General features: G+C 42.7%; 1 protein-coding gene across 1 annotated transcript in view; it reads right to left on the bottom strand.

Annotated features, from left to right (window-relative positions):
* Positions 1-16,012, bottom strand: part of sh3bp5b (SH3-domain binding protein 5b (BTK-associated)) — a 33,654-nt gene that overhangs the window by 6,737 nt on the left and 10,905 nt on the right. The window lies entirely within an intron of this gene.

The following is a 16,012-nucleotide window of genomic DNA, read 5'->3' on the forward strand; positions in this document are numbered from 1 at the left end:
ACATTATCACCAATATCAACATTATCACCAATATCACCAATATCACCGGTATCACCAATATCACCAGTATCAACAATATCAACATTATCACCAATATCACCATTATTAACAATATCACCATTATCACCATTATCAACAATATCACCAGTATCACCATTATCACCAGTGTCACCAATATCACCAATATCACCAATATCACCAGTATCACCAGTATCACCAGCATCAACAATATCACCAGCATCAACAATATCACCAGCATCAACAATATCACCAGTATCAACAATATCACCAGTATCACCAATATCAACATTATCAACAATATCACCAATATCAACAATATCACCAGTATCACCAATATCAACATTATCACCATTATCACCAGCATCAACAATATCACCAGTATCATTATCAAAATGATCACAATCAGTTCTGGACCTTTGTTCAAAACGCAGTGGATCCTTTTTCAGATGCATCAAATAAAGTAGTTCTTGTTGCACTGAGGAAGTATTTACGCAGTGAACATGCATATTGCAGTATATTCACGAGTAGCTAATCTTAAATCCATTTTGATTTATGGAGCAGTGGAGAAATCCCTTTTAATGTATCGTCTGTTCTTCATGGAGCATTGAATCAGCTGTAATAATGAAACATCATTTAGTTATGCAGCCAGATTAATGTTCACACATCAGCTGCAAATTCACTCCCACAAGCATCTCCTCATATTCAGGCTGAACTCTGCAACATCCGAGGGACTGCACACAAGAAGCTGTGGTCGTGCACAGAGCGCTCTTTAGAGAAGACATTTCAGCAAGTTTAAAATGAAAAAACAAAAGTATTTGGCCAGTATAAACCTGAATAAACGTTGAATTATGATTCGAAGTCTGTGCAACATTAAATCATTTTGTTATTTTCAGGGCTGCAGCTTGAGCTTTGTCATATCGAGTGTGTGTAAAATACAAAAACACAGCTGCTTCATCTGGACACTGTAATAATAATGTAACATTTTCATGATCCGCTCATGAATAAATCCTACAGAGCAGTGTGTATGCAAATGTACCAAACTTCTCTAAAAGCATCACGTACATCAAGCGTCACTGATGTGTTGCGAGTAGATCTCTGAGCTCACGACTCTCTGAAGGATCGACAAGTTCTCTCGAGTTTTTGAAGTAGCGAGAAAAAAAATTTAAAAACGAATGCAGACTGTAAAAAAAACGCAGAGAGAGACAGATGTTCAGAGAGACAGATGTTCAGTGATGCTCGGTGAGAACATGGATGTGAAGCAGCTGAAGACAGTTTATGAAATATTAAATCACAAGTTGATTCCACTGACTCAGTTTATGCCGACTGAGCACTTCTACGCATTAAAACAATAAGCATGGGCTGAGTCAGCAGGTCTGCATTAGTTGTGCTAAAAAAAGACAAAAGCAAATATTAATTTGGGTTTAAGTGAACTACACCAAATCAAAGTTTAATAGTATTTATGATTCAAGTTTGACTATTTAGACAGAAGTCTTTGATTTCATTCAAAGTCAAAGTTTGCTTTATTGTCAATTCCACAATGTACTGGACATACAGGGGAGTTGAAAAGACGTTTCTCTCTAGTCCAACATATAAACATATAAACATATAAAGTCAATACAGTGCAATAGATTAAAAAAACATTTAGACAATATATATATATATATATAATAAGAGAAAAAGAACAAAAAAAAACTATCAATCTGTATTTAGCAGCAGTTGGACATGGGGAGTCTTAAAGAGAGGAGGGAGAGAGTTCAGCGAGTTCAGCTTCCTAACAGCCTGGTGGACGAAGCTGTTTGAGAGTCTGGTGGTGCGAGCACGGAGGCTCCGGTATCTTCTCCCAGAGGGCAGGAGGCTGAAGAGACTGTGTGAGGGGTGGCTGGAGTCGCGCACAATCATGGTCACTTTGCGGGTGAGGCGGGTGTCATACATGTCCTGCAGGGAGGGGAGTGAGGCACCAATGATGGTCAGTGGTGGGTGTTGAGTGTGGCCTCTCCGGAAGTCAACAATAATCTCCTTGGTCTTGCTGTTATTCAGAAGGAGGTTGTTGTCTCTGCACCATGTGGTCAGAAGGCTGACCTCCTTCCTATAGTGGGTCTCATCGTCGTTGGTGATGAGACCTACCAGAGTTGTGTCGTCTGCAAACTTGACCATGTGATTGGTGCTGTAGGTTGTGGTGCAGTCGTGTGTCAGCAAGGTGAAGAGCAGTGGACTGAGCACACAGCCTTGAGGGGCCCCTGTGCTCAGTGTGATGCTGCTCGAGGTGTTGTTGCCGACACGTACCGCTTGTGGCCTCTCACTGAGGAAGTCCAGCAGCCAGTTACACAGCGAGGTGTTGAGCCCCAGCTGGTCAACACATTGGATTTTGACACCAACCATCACAGTTGAACCACACTTACACACTAATGGCGATAAAGCAACGGGATATTTTCTCTGAGGTCAATCTTCGCTCTGCGAATAAAAGCATCAACCAATCACGTGCAAAACGAACATATTCAAAACGTACACTATAAAGTACAACAACACTTTATTACTCCTTTCCACCTTGACAAAGGCAGCTCAGACCACATCCTCTCCTTCTCTTACCTTTCACAATAAAAGCCCAAGATGTATACACTGTGATTGTTTGAATGAGGGAGCTCACATTCACTCATTTCTATAAAAGGAAACCCAATAAAATATCTCATATTATGTTAGGCAGTTTACCTCTGACAGACTGACAGACGCTGCTCTGGGTCAACAGGACCTGGTAGTTGGTCCTCTACATGGAGGACTCCATTCAAACCTTTTATTGTAAACATGTTGGAACCGTCACTAATTTCCATCATCGCTGCTGGTTTGAATAGTTTTGATGAAAGACTTTCACAGCCGATTATTTTGCATTTTTGTGTAAGTGTGTAAAGCTGAACAGTGAATATCAGTGTGTAAGCGTTTGCCTTTTAAAATGCTGACGTACATGTTCTGCATCCCTGATTCACTCCCAACTGTTTCTCTGTGGGAATCTCTCGACCTGAACGGATTCCACTGCCACACTAACTGAATAAACGTGCAGGTTATCAGCAGTTTCAGTCCACACATCCAGAATCCAGTCTTCCAGCAGCTCTCTCTGCAGCCGCTCAGACATCACCACATGCTCCTCAGTAATGTCATTATCGACGGTCATCAACATGCCAGCGGCGCGAGACACGCACAGCCTCTGCCTTGTTGCCGTCATGTGTTGGTCTTTGTATTCCACGCTGCATGAATGCTCATGCTGACTGGACGCTACAGGGAGCCACGTGGTACTACAGTAATGTGTCACTGTCCTCCCTGCTGGGCCTTCGTCACAGCAGCGTTTGGTGCAGAAAGCAATGTTTTTCTTTTTTATTCCAACTTGTCGACCAACGTCTCCCTGACCTCCTCGCAAAGTGTCCTTGAGCAACAAGAGTCGACGCGTTTTCTTCTCAAACTGTGTGCTTCATCGCTTTGTGTCTAGATGCAGCTCAGCATTATGTTTCAGGATTTCTCCGAGTAGCTCGGAACACAACTTCCTTGTTCCCCTCGTTTGCACCGCAAACAGTGAAAACGGCAAAATATTAGTGCAGAGGACAAAGGGTACATTTTACACTTTGATTTTCAGACGCAGTCATCCGTGTCTGAGTTTACGTTCGAAGACACGCAGCGGAGAGAGGCCGAGGCTGCGGCTACATTAGCACACGGCACAGCCGCAATGCATCCTGGTACATGTTGGCGCTGCGTGCGCAGCTCGACGAGCAGCAGGTTTCTGGGTCAACATATAAAGCTTCAACTGACTACAACTACCATCAACACCGATTGGACATTAAAGATGGCAAAGAGCCCCTTTAATGACGGTGACGTCTACGCTGGAAGTGATGAGGCTGTGGTGGCGACTACCTGCCTTCCTTTCCTCCTCTCTGTCCATCTTCCCTCCAGCAAACTGTTTTTCGGCCTTTCTCCATCTAGTTTCTCTCTTCTCTGCACTCTCCACCCGTCTCCTTCGCTCTGCCATCTCACATTCTCTCTCCTCTTATGTCGTTAGTTTCTCTCTTTTCCTGCTTCATCCATCGCTTTCTGTATCCCACTTAATCCCTTTCTGCCTCTTTTCCATCTCTTTCCCTCCCTATCTTGCCTAATCTCTCCCTCTACATCTCCCTCTTTCCATCTCTGCTCTCGGTATCATCATCTCTCTTTCTTCCTCTCGTTTGCTTCATATTTTAATCGCTCTGCACGCAGCCCATGACATTTTCAGACGGCCGATCCTCCAGAGAGAAGGCGACGTGTTGAGTAACGCAGAGCTTCAGACGCACGGAGCCGAGCTTCCTTCTCCATCTCCGGGAGGAAAAAGGCAATTTGTCCTTTACAGGCGCTTCAATTATTCAAGAAGCCTTAAAACAAAGAAAACAGGCTTTGTTAACGTATTCACTGAAAGAGAAGAACGGAGGAGGAAAAGAAAGACCGAGTGGACATATTATCAATCCTGAAATCCACCCTACTCATCGATTATTAACAAAAACAAATCCTGCCAAAATATTTCAGAATGTTCTTTATTTCAGCATCATTGGGAGAAGATTAATATCACAAGGGGATGAAATTAAATATTGTTCACTAAATCCATTCAGAACGACATTTAAGACAAAAACAAATCAAATCACATCTTCACCAGCAGGCAAATCAACTCATATCATTAAATATCAATAAAAATGATAGATAATGTAAATGTTATTTTACTCAACACGGTTACGATAACCATGCCTACTTAAGTAACTACTGATTATTCACCAGGTTGTTCTTGTTGCTCATTCCTATATTCATTTTGTTTTAAAAGGTATTTAAGTGCCGCTGTTAGTATGATATTTCTTTATTTTTTATTGATTGATTTATATGCCTTCAGGTGTCATCACGTAATTTAAAAAGGATCACAAAAAACTATTTGCCGAGTTGATGAAACTAAATAATGGGAAACACAGCTACCTGATCCTAAAACAGCTCCTAAAGTGAGACTATATATATTTAACGACCAGCCCGTGGATTCAAAAGATTACAGATGCACCAATCAGACCTTTTCTCTCCTTTAACCTTAACTCTGCTACTACTGAGCACCAATTACACACCAGTACTCTGTTTTACCCTCCATGTTAAATGTGTGAAACTCATTAGAATTACCTTAATGTAAGGTAATGTGGGATTATTGTGGCATTAAAAACTACCAAATAAACAGGTAAAACAGGTTCCAAATGTCCTGTGAAGTAAAATGTTGAAGACTCAACAAGAAAATATATGTCTGTTGCCTTAGAAGTTCACTATTACTACTCACTACTCTCAAATATTTACAACTCCATACAGAAACAAGTAGAACACATGCGCAGCAGAATATAATCTCGATAACAAACTGAATATAAATGATCTGTGGCGTCAGTAAAACACTCAATGGCTTTCGAAGCCTTTTATTGGTCGAACCCCACGAGAGCGGGAGACAAAAGGGAGACGGATGGGAGGACAGACAGAGAGGACAGTCAGTAAGTGTCACCAGTCAGCCAGAGCTGTTGGAGAAAGACGTTGTGGGGAAACGGGGCCTTTAGGATCATAAAAAGACTCCATTGACCTTCACATCAACACCCGAGACGATGGCGACGAGACTCGCTTCAGCCTGAAGTGCTCGGCCATGTACACATGCTTCTCCCTCATTCGTCCGCTCATCGTCTTTACATTCACGATGAGCACCATCTGTCGTGGTGTAACGGACCGCCGTCGATCCGTACGGATTCGGCACACGTGAACGGCGGATTAATGACAGTTTAACGTTAACCATCACAGTGTTAAATAAAGTTTTACTGAAATATGCGATCAGGACATCATTGAGGCGTTTCTAGTCTCTGATCATGTCATGTCCATCTTCTTCTTTTGTGCTGATCCGATCCGTGACTCTGATCCTTGATACGATCCGAACCCTGAGTTTTATGATCCGTTGCATCACTAGCTAACTAAGAGTGCTCCGAGTTTCCAAGACAGACTGATCTATGAGGACACACAGGTCCGTTTACCACCATCAACACGAGACAAGGTAGGAAAGTCGGAGGAGACAGCATCTGTATTCAAAGCGACCTGATTTGGCCAAAGTTATTTGATTATTTTTAACTTGAGTCAAGTCTGGCAATTAATTTCCTCGAAAGGTGAAGCACAATCTGGAACAATAACATCCATTATGGACGGCTGTTGAATTTGCAAGTCCTTTCTGTCCCTGCGTGACCCACTAACACGCAGCCTTCCTCGTACAAACACACATTTCAAATCGCTGCTTTTTCCAGGAGGGAGGTGAACGAGACCGGCCGGCCTAGATAATCTGAGAGCCTTGGGGGTGAACGAACCAAACATTACTTCCAACGGTGGAGGAGGCAGCCTCTGAAGTCCGCTTCACGGTCTTCAATAGAGAAATTAACCCAGATACGTTCAGGCTTTGAAGTAGGACTGCTGAGTTCAGAGGAAACGTTATAACGGTTTAGTTTATGGTGCTGGATTCTTTAAAGATGGCAAACAAAGCTGCTTATTTACACTAGCAGGTCTCACACAGAGACAGTTTCACTTCTCAAAGGCCATGGTTACACTCGTCTTTTCATCATTTTTGTCGTCAGGTCGGATCTTGCTCGCATTGGGATCCGATCAGCCGGACCACAAGCCGAGGTAGTCTGGCCCACATTGAGTTCAGGTCTCAGAGACGTGTGGACAACATGTGGGCAAAATCCAGGGACAATTTATCGAAGGCAGGTCTCCATCATCTTCCTCTCCCGAGGAGAGCAAAGGGAAGAGAAGAGCTGGAGTCCCGTTAAGTTACTGCTGATGAAAACACAACATTTACAATTGTTGCCGCTTCAGAATAAAAGCTTTTGAATAAAGAAAAATAACTTTTATTGTGAAAAATGTACAAGAAAATGTGTTTATCACCAAGTTAAGCGGCTATTCTTCAATACAACAAGTCTACGGTTACTGCAGAGAGGAAGAGTGAGCAGTAAAAAAATAAAGAGGGGCTTTTATTGTGAAGAATTTGTAGCAAATGAAATTTGTCCATTCATCCATCGTTTTACAGTGGCTCCTTCGATCACTGGTCGCATTGAAGTGAGGACACACACGGGTGGACACAGCTGAGCTCTTGATCTGGCGCATCCGATCACAAAATCGGCATTAAAATGAATGAAAGGTAACGACGGCCAGAGAGAACACCAACTGCTTTGTGTCTGTATGTGTGAACTGCAGGGGTCGGGTTATGCTAGAAAAGAACTGGTTCGTTGCCTGAACACGTGAAGTGAAAAGTCGGCCGTCATGAATGCATTAATCGTCCAAATGTGGGGATGACTGCACACATTTTCAGCTATTCTCTCCCAGGAAGAGCTTATTTCTTTGTTCACATCCAAAGTGACTTAAAGAGTTATAAAGCTATAGAGAGAAAAGTTCGAAACCTACAATTCGTAAAAGGTTTGGATGTCAAAACTCCAGGTTTGTGGACCATCTTGGATTACAGCTGTCGCCATGTTGTTCGTTGGCAACCAATGAACAGAATTTACCATATTTGGAATGCGGAGGAGTAACTAGAGACGTCGCATATATGGCTTTGAAAGAGCTGTCAATCACAGTAAGCCCCGCCCTAAAGCATCCCCTGCTTTATGGTCTGTGTGACTCTAAATGGACCATAATGTACTAAATGAACATCATGCTGTATTGAAGAAGACTTGAAACTAGAGATTGAGACCATAAACTCATGTTTACAATGTTTACTGAGGTAATAAATCAAGAGAGAAGTAGAGTCATTTTCTCATAGACTTCTATACAACCAGAGGAGTCGCCCCCTGGTGGACACTAGAGAGAATGCAAGTTTTAACACATGAAGCATCGGCTTCATTCTGCAGAACCGGAGGTTACCGCCTGATCCAAAATGGCAGAGAGGCAAGGGAGGTGTCCAATAGTTGACATAGGTGACAACATATTTGGTCCATAAACAGAAGAAGTGCATCTAAGGAGCGTTACTCAACAAACTCTCATTGAGTCAGTCAAAAGTTTAAAAAAAACACTGTCAGAGCTGCACCAATGACGTTCCTGCAAGAGCTGTTATGCAACAACTGACTGACCAGCGGCATCACAACAAACACACAGCGTCCCAGGTGGTCGAAGCCAAACCAGATGGCTCCGACTTTGCAGAGGCTGCCTCTGAAGGCTAACCCTCCAAATCCCCTCCATCATCCATCTCACTCCACCCATCAGCAGCGTTCACTGTGGCTAATGTCTGATGTGACGAGGGCTGCCTGCCAAAAACCGGGAGGGAGGGAGATAAACAGAGAGAGAGAGAGACAGAGGAAAATCTAGAGAGACGCGGGTGAAATTGTGACATCTAAACCTCACCCTATCTCCTCATCAGTTGAGCACCCGGCCTCCCCCAACCTCACCCCTCCACTCCCCCATAGTCCCATCTGTCTGATGGGAGAATACACAGGGTTGTGGCGTTCACCATGGAAACAGACTTAAAACAAACGCATCTATTAAGTGAAGCACGTTGGCTCTCTCTCCCTCCATCCTTCACACTCACAGCTTCCTATTCCAGCTGCTGTCAAATCAAAATCTAGCGTAGCATCTTCTCAACGGCCCCGATTTGCTCATTGTTTCCTCCCCCTTTCCCTCCCCTCCCCCCTTCTCCCGACTAATCCCCCCCGACATCTGTCTAAACTCGGGCCACAGTCACGGTCACGTACAGACTCGAATCTAACATCTGAGGACAACAAGCGGGAGGTGATATCAACCAAAAGAGCTCACATTTTTCACAAGGTGTTATGACCCCATTTATATTATTGCAGTGTACCATCCACTCCGCTCTAGTTTGGGTTGTATGTTCATTATGGTGCAAACGCTGCTCTCCTTAATGTAGGTCATTCTGATGCTAAAGTGCACCCAAAATGTGCACGTCTGTGGTCTTTTATATGATTAGTCTATGGCTTTTTTGTTATAGAAGTCTATGAGAAAATGACTCTACTTCTCTCTTGATTTATTACCTCAGTAAACATTGTAAATATGAGTTTATGGTCTCAATCTCTAGTTTCAAGTCTTCTTCAATACAGCATGATGTTCATTTAGTACATTATGGTCCATTTAGAGTCAAACAGACCATAAAGCAGGGGATGCTTTAGGGCGGGGCTACACGGTGATTGACAGGTCTCTAGTGTACCAGGGTCACAATGTTTATTGGGTCACATTGTCTCGGTCTGAAACCCATGAAGACGATGATTATATGTACGTGCACTTCGTCTTGATCTTCGCATCAAAAGTATGACAAGAAATCTCTTAAAAATCCATCTGCAAATTTACTCCACGGCTGCTTCATCCCCCGTCCAAACCATGTGCATTCAGATCTGAATTCAATCTGCCTTTCAAACTCCATCTCTCCCTCCCTCCCTCCCTCTCTCTCTATCTCCCTCTCAGCAGGCTTCAGCTAATCTGCAGACTCACTGTGAGCTGCTGCCGGTTGAGTGGGCGGCCGCTTTAAATCAGCTTCTGCAAGCCGACACGTTGATGATTGAGTCATCCACTCTCACTTCAGCGCACCATCATGATACAAAAACCAGTAGTACTCGGAGCATTCACTGCTGCTCTGCTCAATCATAAGACCCTCTTACTCAACAGAATAACCAGCCAAGTGATTCAGCTACAAAATATACAAACAATTCAGAAGGGGACCATCTATAAACAGCAGAATAAACCCCCTTTTTCACAAACTGGATCCAAGGAAAGCCTTTCAATGTTTGACTCTTTAACATGCTACAAAGATGTAAATAGAAACGCTGGAGAATTTGATTTCCTGTATCGTCAGTGAGATGGAAACACAAAAGGAAAACGCTCACGTATCCTGACTTCCTTATTTACATCTCCAGCCTCGAGTCTCTGGGAGATGAGGTGGAATGAAGAGCGAGCCACGATGAATATTTCATCACCTTAAAAAAATAAAACTCCCGCTGAAGGTTTAACTCCGTCCCTCCGGAGTCAGCACTTAAAAACGTGCGTCTTTCAAGCGATGTGCACTTAAGCAAAACTTTTCAGCCTCGTCACCCTGACTCACTTCCTCAACTCAGGTCATCAGAGAGTGCGTCTCTTCTTTTTTATTCTTTGGATCACCTCACAAACCTTCACCAGGGAGGTCCAACAGGAATAGAAAATGATGTTTCCCTTTACAGGAAGGTCACGGGTTTGATTCATGCAACTTTTAAAGTGTCCTTGAGCTAAAGAATATCTGCTCACAAACGAGCAGTTATGACCGCAGCATTTCAGCCCTAAACATACTCACTGGATTCCCTCAGAGGTGAAGGAAATGTAAACAGCGCTTTTGTGTATCAATTTATAGAATCTAGGGCTGTGCTGAATGTCTTTTATTGGTCTTTGAATATAGCTTCAAATGTCTGATGGCACATAATACGACATCAGCACACAGAAAGGGGGAAAAAATAGATTTTATATCTTATATAAATGTAATTTATGGTGCTGCTAGATTGCTGCTCAACTGTCCCGTTAATACAGGAGCCCAACTCCAGTGTACAGTGACCGGGAGCGTATTTATGTTCCCCAGCTCAATATCCTCATTATGACTCATTTAGGAACCTTTCAAATAGGAGTGTCTTTTCTTAGCAAAGATTTTTCTGTTTCCTTGGGTCAATATGTTGATATCACCCACATCCAGAATAGTCTACTGATGTTAAACTCCTTGAAACCTACACAGATAATACACATTGATCTCTCCACGGTGGCTGAATGGAGTTGTGAATTTTGTAAAAGATTACATCTTTTGATTTTCAATGAATTTTGACTTTCGGACTATTTTTTGAACTACAAAATGGAAATGTTTGGATCAAGCGAGTCAGAAACAATCCAGCACTGCGATCTAATTCTACAAATAGTATGACACTAATAATGTCAGTGTAGCCTGATCTTTATCTGCAACTGAGCACAAATACTGATTTTGGAATTCAAACGTCAACATTATGATTGAAGCTCTGAACTACTTTGTACAGCTCTACTGGATTTAAGGTACTTTCAAGGACGGAAAAATTAGTCTCCTTTTGTTCTAAAATTCCCAAACTTCCAATGATCTTTCAAGGCCGTAGTGGAGCTAAACAGGGAAACCCTTACTGTACTCCTGCATAATGACTCACTCATGAATCATTAGCTGCCAGAGAGATGCCGGATATGCAAATGTGGATTATCCGACGCTCTCAGAGTTATAGGTCTGTATTTTATCTTCTACCTTGAGACACGGTCAAATGGAGTCCCCACCCACCGCCGACGCCGCTCCCTGGGCGCTGCCCGTTGCAAATAATGAGTTTCTTATCAGACTGAGCGATGGAGGGAGCACGGAGAGAAAGAGAAGGACCTTTCTGAAACCAGTGAGTCAAGGTAAATACTGTCTGCATACTGTGAGGACAAAACTGAGCGGAGATTGAAAGTGTAGAAATGGAGGAAAGCAATGAGAGAATAAAGAGTGGGAGAAGGGAGGTGGGAAGGAATAAAGGAAGAACAAATGTATAGATAATAGAATATTTCATAAAAGATGAAGGCAGCAAGGAGTTGTTCCAAGAGGGTTAGGAAACAAAGGAAAGCGAAAACGAAATGGGAGGTAAAGACGCAAAGAGTAGAAATAAGGAAGAAAAAGCTTCATCTGTACTAAGAAATAAAGATGAACATTCAGAATCAAGGAAAGGATCAAATAATAGAACAAGAGTTCAGAGGAAAACAAGACAAAGAAAGAAAAGAGATCCAACTGTCAATAACAAAGCAAGATGAAAATGAATACACCAATCACAAAGCCAAACCTCTGCTGCTGAAGCCAAACATTGGACGGTGAGCTGCGTCCAACACTATACGGAGACTCTGACAAAGAGACTCAGTGGGTCTTTAATTTGAGATATTTTTAGCTGCTGAATAATTAAAGTGAAAGACATGAAAGCGGTTTGTGTGAAGTTCTGCCCGATTGTGTCGGGGGGCCATTTACAAGTTTCTCAAAAACAGCTTTATTATAAGCATTAGACACCCACAGCCTCCGACTAACAACGGGTTTTGTTTCAATGATCAGTTCCAACAGCCTTTTTCACCATCTGTTCAGAAAAAACTAAATCTGTTTCACGGCATAAACTAGAAGTATTCCCTACAAATAGCTCCAGCACCGTCTTGTTAAAGATCTGAACGCCCTGAGGGGGCAGCGGCTCGTTTAGAGATGGATTAGATATGAACGACAAGGAAAACAAGACGGACAGATAACTGAAGCCCTGCCAGTATGAGCCCGCTGTCTATCCGCTGTAATACAATCTGCTCCGTCCTCTAAATCTGATCTAAAAAGACAAGTATCCTTCACACAAATACAGGGATACCTGCACAGTATAGGGGATCACTATTGTCACTAACAGTACGTTAATTCAAAAGTTGCGAATCCACCTAGTTTTCCCGTAAACATGAGACTCGATCTAGTCTTGGCTGGCATTAATGACTTAAACCTAAGAGCCTACAACCATGCTATCAGCTCTATGAGGCTGGACACAAAGGTACAGTGGTGCTAAATGCTAAATTAATGCAATAACGTGCTGATATCTACAAGGTTTAATGTTTTAGTTTAGAGTGTTAGCATGCCGACATCTGCTAATTAGCAAAAACATCTGAGGCTGATGGGAATGTCATTAGTTTTGAAGGTATTCAAAGTATTGGACAATTTTTGATCTAATGAGGGAATTATATGGATCATCGGAGTCGGCAGGCTTCATCCTCTGGGGACCACGACTATCTAAACCGAGTTCATGGCAATCCACTTCAAAGTGGACATCTTTCACTCGAAACCAAAGTGGTGGATCGACAAACCATCAACAGAGTTTGCCAGAGGACAAGACAACAGGATGTTTACTTTAAAAACAAACAATGTGGGGGAGTCTCAAGTCTCTAAAACCACCAAGCTGCTTGCTCCGCTCTTGCAAAGGGATTAAGATGCCAAAAACATTATGGGTTTTGCATTTTTGCTGTAATCAGGGCTTAGTATCTTTGGATATTGGCTAAACTGTAAAAGGTCATTTGCTCAGCAGCTTATGAAGCAAAAATGTCAAACGCTGGTTCCCCCTTCTGAAAAGTGACGATTTCCTGCGTATTCTTAGAATCTTAAATTGTATGTTTGTGGTATTTGGACTGTTCGTCGGACAAACCAATACATTTGTAGAAATGACCTCCATTGTTCTCGAGCATTTTACGGACAAAATGATTTATCGAAAGATGATAAACAATAGCTGAAGCATCCAGAACGTTCTTTCCCAGACGTTCTTTCAAATTAAGCCTTGGCTTTAAAGGCTTGGGTGCTGGACTAGCCCACAGAATTACTGCAGAGATCGAATAAAAAAAACCTGCACTGTAGTCTGTAGCCATCAGAGAGAGACAGACAAAGAGTAAGACAGTAAGTATTGGGGGGGAAAGACGGAGAGAGACGAACGATGGAAAGATTGGAGAGCAGAACAAGGCCGGCTTACCAGAACATGACGTTTATCCCGCTCAGTTGATATGAAGCAGAACAAAGGCTAAACGTGGCCTGAGGGGCGTTTGGAGCGCAAGAACAGATACATACACCAGATGGAAATGATTTAAATAGGCCAGTGGATTCAGCGATGGTGAGGATGGAGAAGCTGGATGTGGGAGATAAACGGAAGATGCTTTGACTACAAACATGTCCAGGTAGAATCATTGTTACTGCTGTGGTTGTGCATATGGAGAATCCGATACCGTCTTCGCCATCACTGCGCTAAAAACAACACGATGGACGACGTTGGTAAAAGGTTTGTGGTTTTGATGGCAACTATCAATCTTTTGTCTTTGCTGTGAAAGTCTCACGGTAAACAGGAGAAATAAGAGATTAAGTTTACAAAAATATACCAGCAAGATGTTTTGTTGGATGTAATTAGATTGCGGCAACAGATTAGCCAGATTCAGACGATTTTGTTCATCGAATGTAACTCAAGGTACATACTGCAGTAGAGGTTGTATACACTCCACACACTAACCTATTAACGATTAAATAAAACAAAATGTCCTTCTAGTCGTTCAGAACTTTAATCCAATAACCCTCAAACCATTGTTGGAACTTAAACTCTCCATCCTTTAACTGTCAAACCAAAGCATTTTCACACGGCCCACGATTTACAAAACACAGAAATGTTCTCATCTCAAAGTTGTTCCATATGTTACTGTGAGGACAAAGTTCTCCCAATGCAAATTACCTCTTCACTACTTCTTCCATATTGACGAATAACTGATCGGAACTGATTAAGACTGACGACGGTTTAGGTAAAGTAGGACTGGACCCAGCCTGGACCCGGTGGAGTCGGACACCAGGTGGTTTTGGGCTGGAAATCGATGCCCTCGTCAGACTGAAGGTTGACCGCAAGAGGACGCCTCACAACAAAACGGCTACTTTACTTGTGTTGTTCATTCAAGTTCCAGGACTCTCCAACAGTCTCTCTAACTGAGCAAAGAGAGCAAAAAGTGGGTGACCGGCTAAACTCTTCTCCTAAACTTTAACTGAGTTTATTTGTCAGACGGATGTCGAGTTGAATTAGTCTGTGGTCATGCAGAAAGGGATGGTGCAGTATAACTGACAACCATGTCCAAACTTGGTATCCATTACGGAGAAGAGGAGAGTGGGTGGGTTCAATTTCAGAATGTTTTGCCTCCCTGGAGGAAAACACGAACCCTGCCTCAACCTGATCTTCTGCATTTCTAATCTTCCTCCCTCTAACACTCATCAGAATAAAAACCTTCGTCCCTTTCCATATTTTACTTTGGCTCTTGGCAACGCGTTAACATATCTCTGCACTTCCCCTAACAGATAAGTGACCTTTCCAGGGACACAGAATAAAAACACCACCCTTAATAAAAACTTAGTCTTTCTGCTCTCCGGGCGGTGCAAACCAACGGCGTGCAGCATATTTTAAAGTGGAAGTGAAGCAGATACGAGCTTGAGAAGTGAAAGTAAACATCAAGAGGAGACAGAAATAAAATGAGGCCAGCAGGTGAGCCGACAGGTGGAAGGAACTATAACGATCACATGCTGCACGTCCTCAGCTCAGTTCCCGCAATCGAGAGGCTCGGTGCGCCACAACCACAGCGGACGACTCTTCCTTATTTTATTCTAACAGACGAACACTGAAGTTAGCCGACCGTGTCGCTCATTTATATCTTAGTTCGCAGTTCGTTTGTAGACGCGTCTGAATTGTGAAGCAGCATTTCTTTTGTGAAAAAGGTTTGACATAAATGAAGGAGGGATGAATTAATGGTTGTCTTTTTCAGCCTTGGTGCCTCAACCAAAACAATTCATGCCAACATGACATCGGTTCAAATCTTCATAGCAACCCAAAAAATAAACAAAGCTACAAAAATGGTTTTGGAAAATAATCAACAAAACTGAATTAACACAAAGATGTCCGGGTAAAAGCCAAAAACCAGCAGAACAGTACATTTCAATCTTTAAGAGTCTGAATTGATATTTTATGCCTTTATGTGATAGTGGAGAGAGACGGGACATGTGGGGAAAGACAGTTGAGGAATGACATGCAGCAAACAATCCGGCCAGCCGGGAATCAAACCGGAGACTCGCTGCTCGGGATATTTACGCTCATGTGACGTCCTCAAGGAGTTTTATATTCTCCATTATCTCACATTTCCATGTGATCCTTAAATCATAGTAATAGTAGCAGAAGCATCAAAGAACTTTGTTTAAATAGATTTCTTTTGAAAAGGACATGCAGCTGAAAAAGCAGAAGTGTAACTGCAGTGTCAATTCACAGGAACTCTTTCATCATCGCCCCAATTTCAGCACGCTAAGGAACAAATTACCCCTCATATTTATAGAGATTATTAATCCCCTCGTAAAAAAAACCTGAATGCCGTTGATCGAGATAGGAGCCAACGTCTGAAGATGGGGGGGGGGGGGGGGGGGGGG

Source organism: Anarrhichthys ocellatus, unplaced genomic scaffold, assembly GCF_004355925.1.
Source record: "Anarrhichthys ocellatus isolate YVR2014 unplaced genomic scaffold, GSC_Weel_1.0 scaffold39, whole genome shotgun sequence".
Taxonomy (NCBI): domain Eukaryota; kingdom Metazoa; phylum Chordata; class Actinopteri; order Perciformes; family Anarhichadidae; genus Anarrhichthys; species Anarrhichthys ocellatus.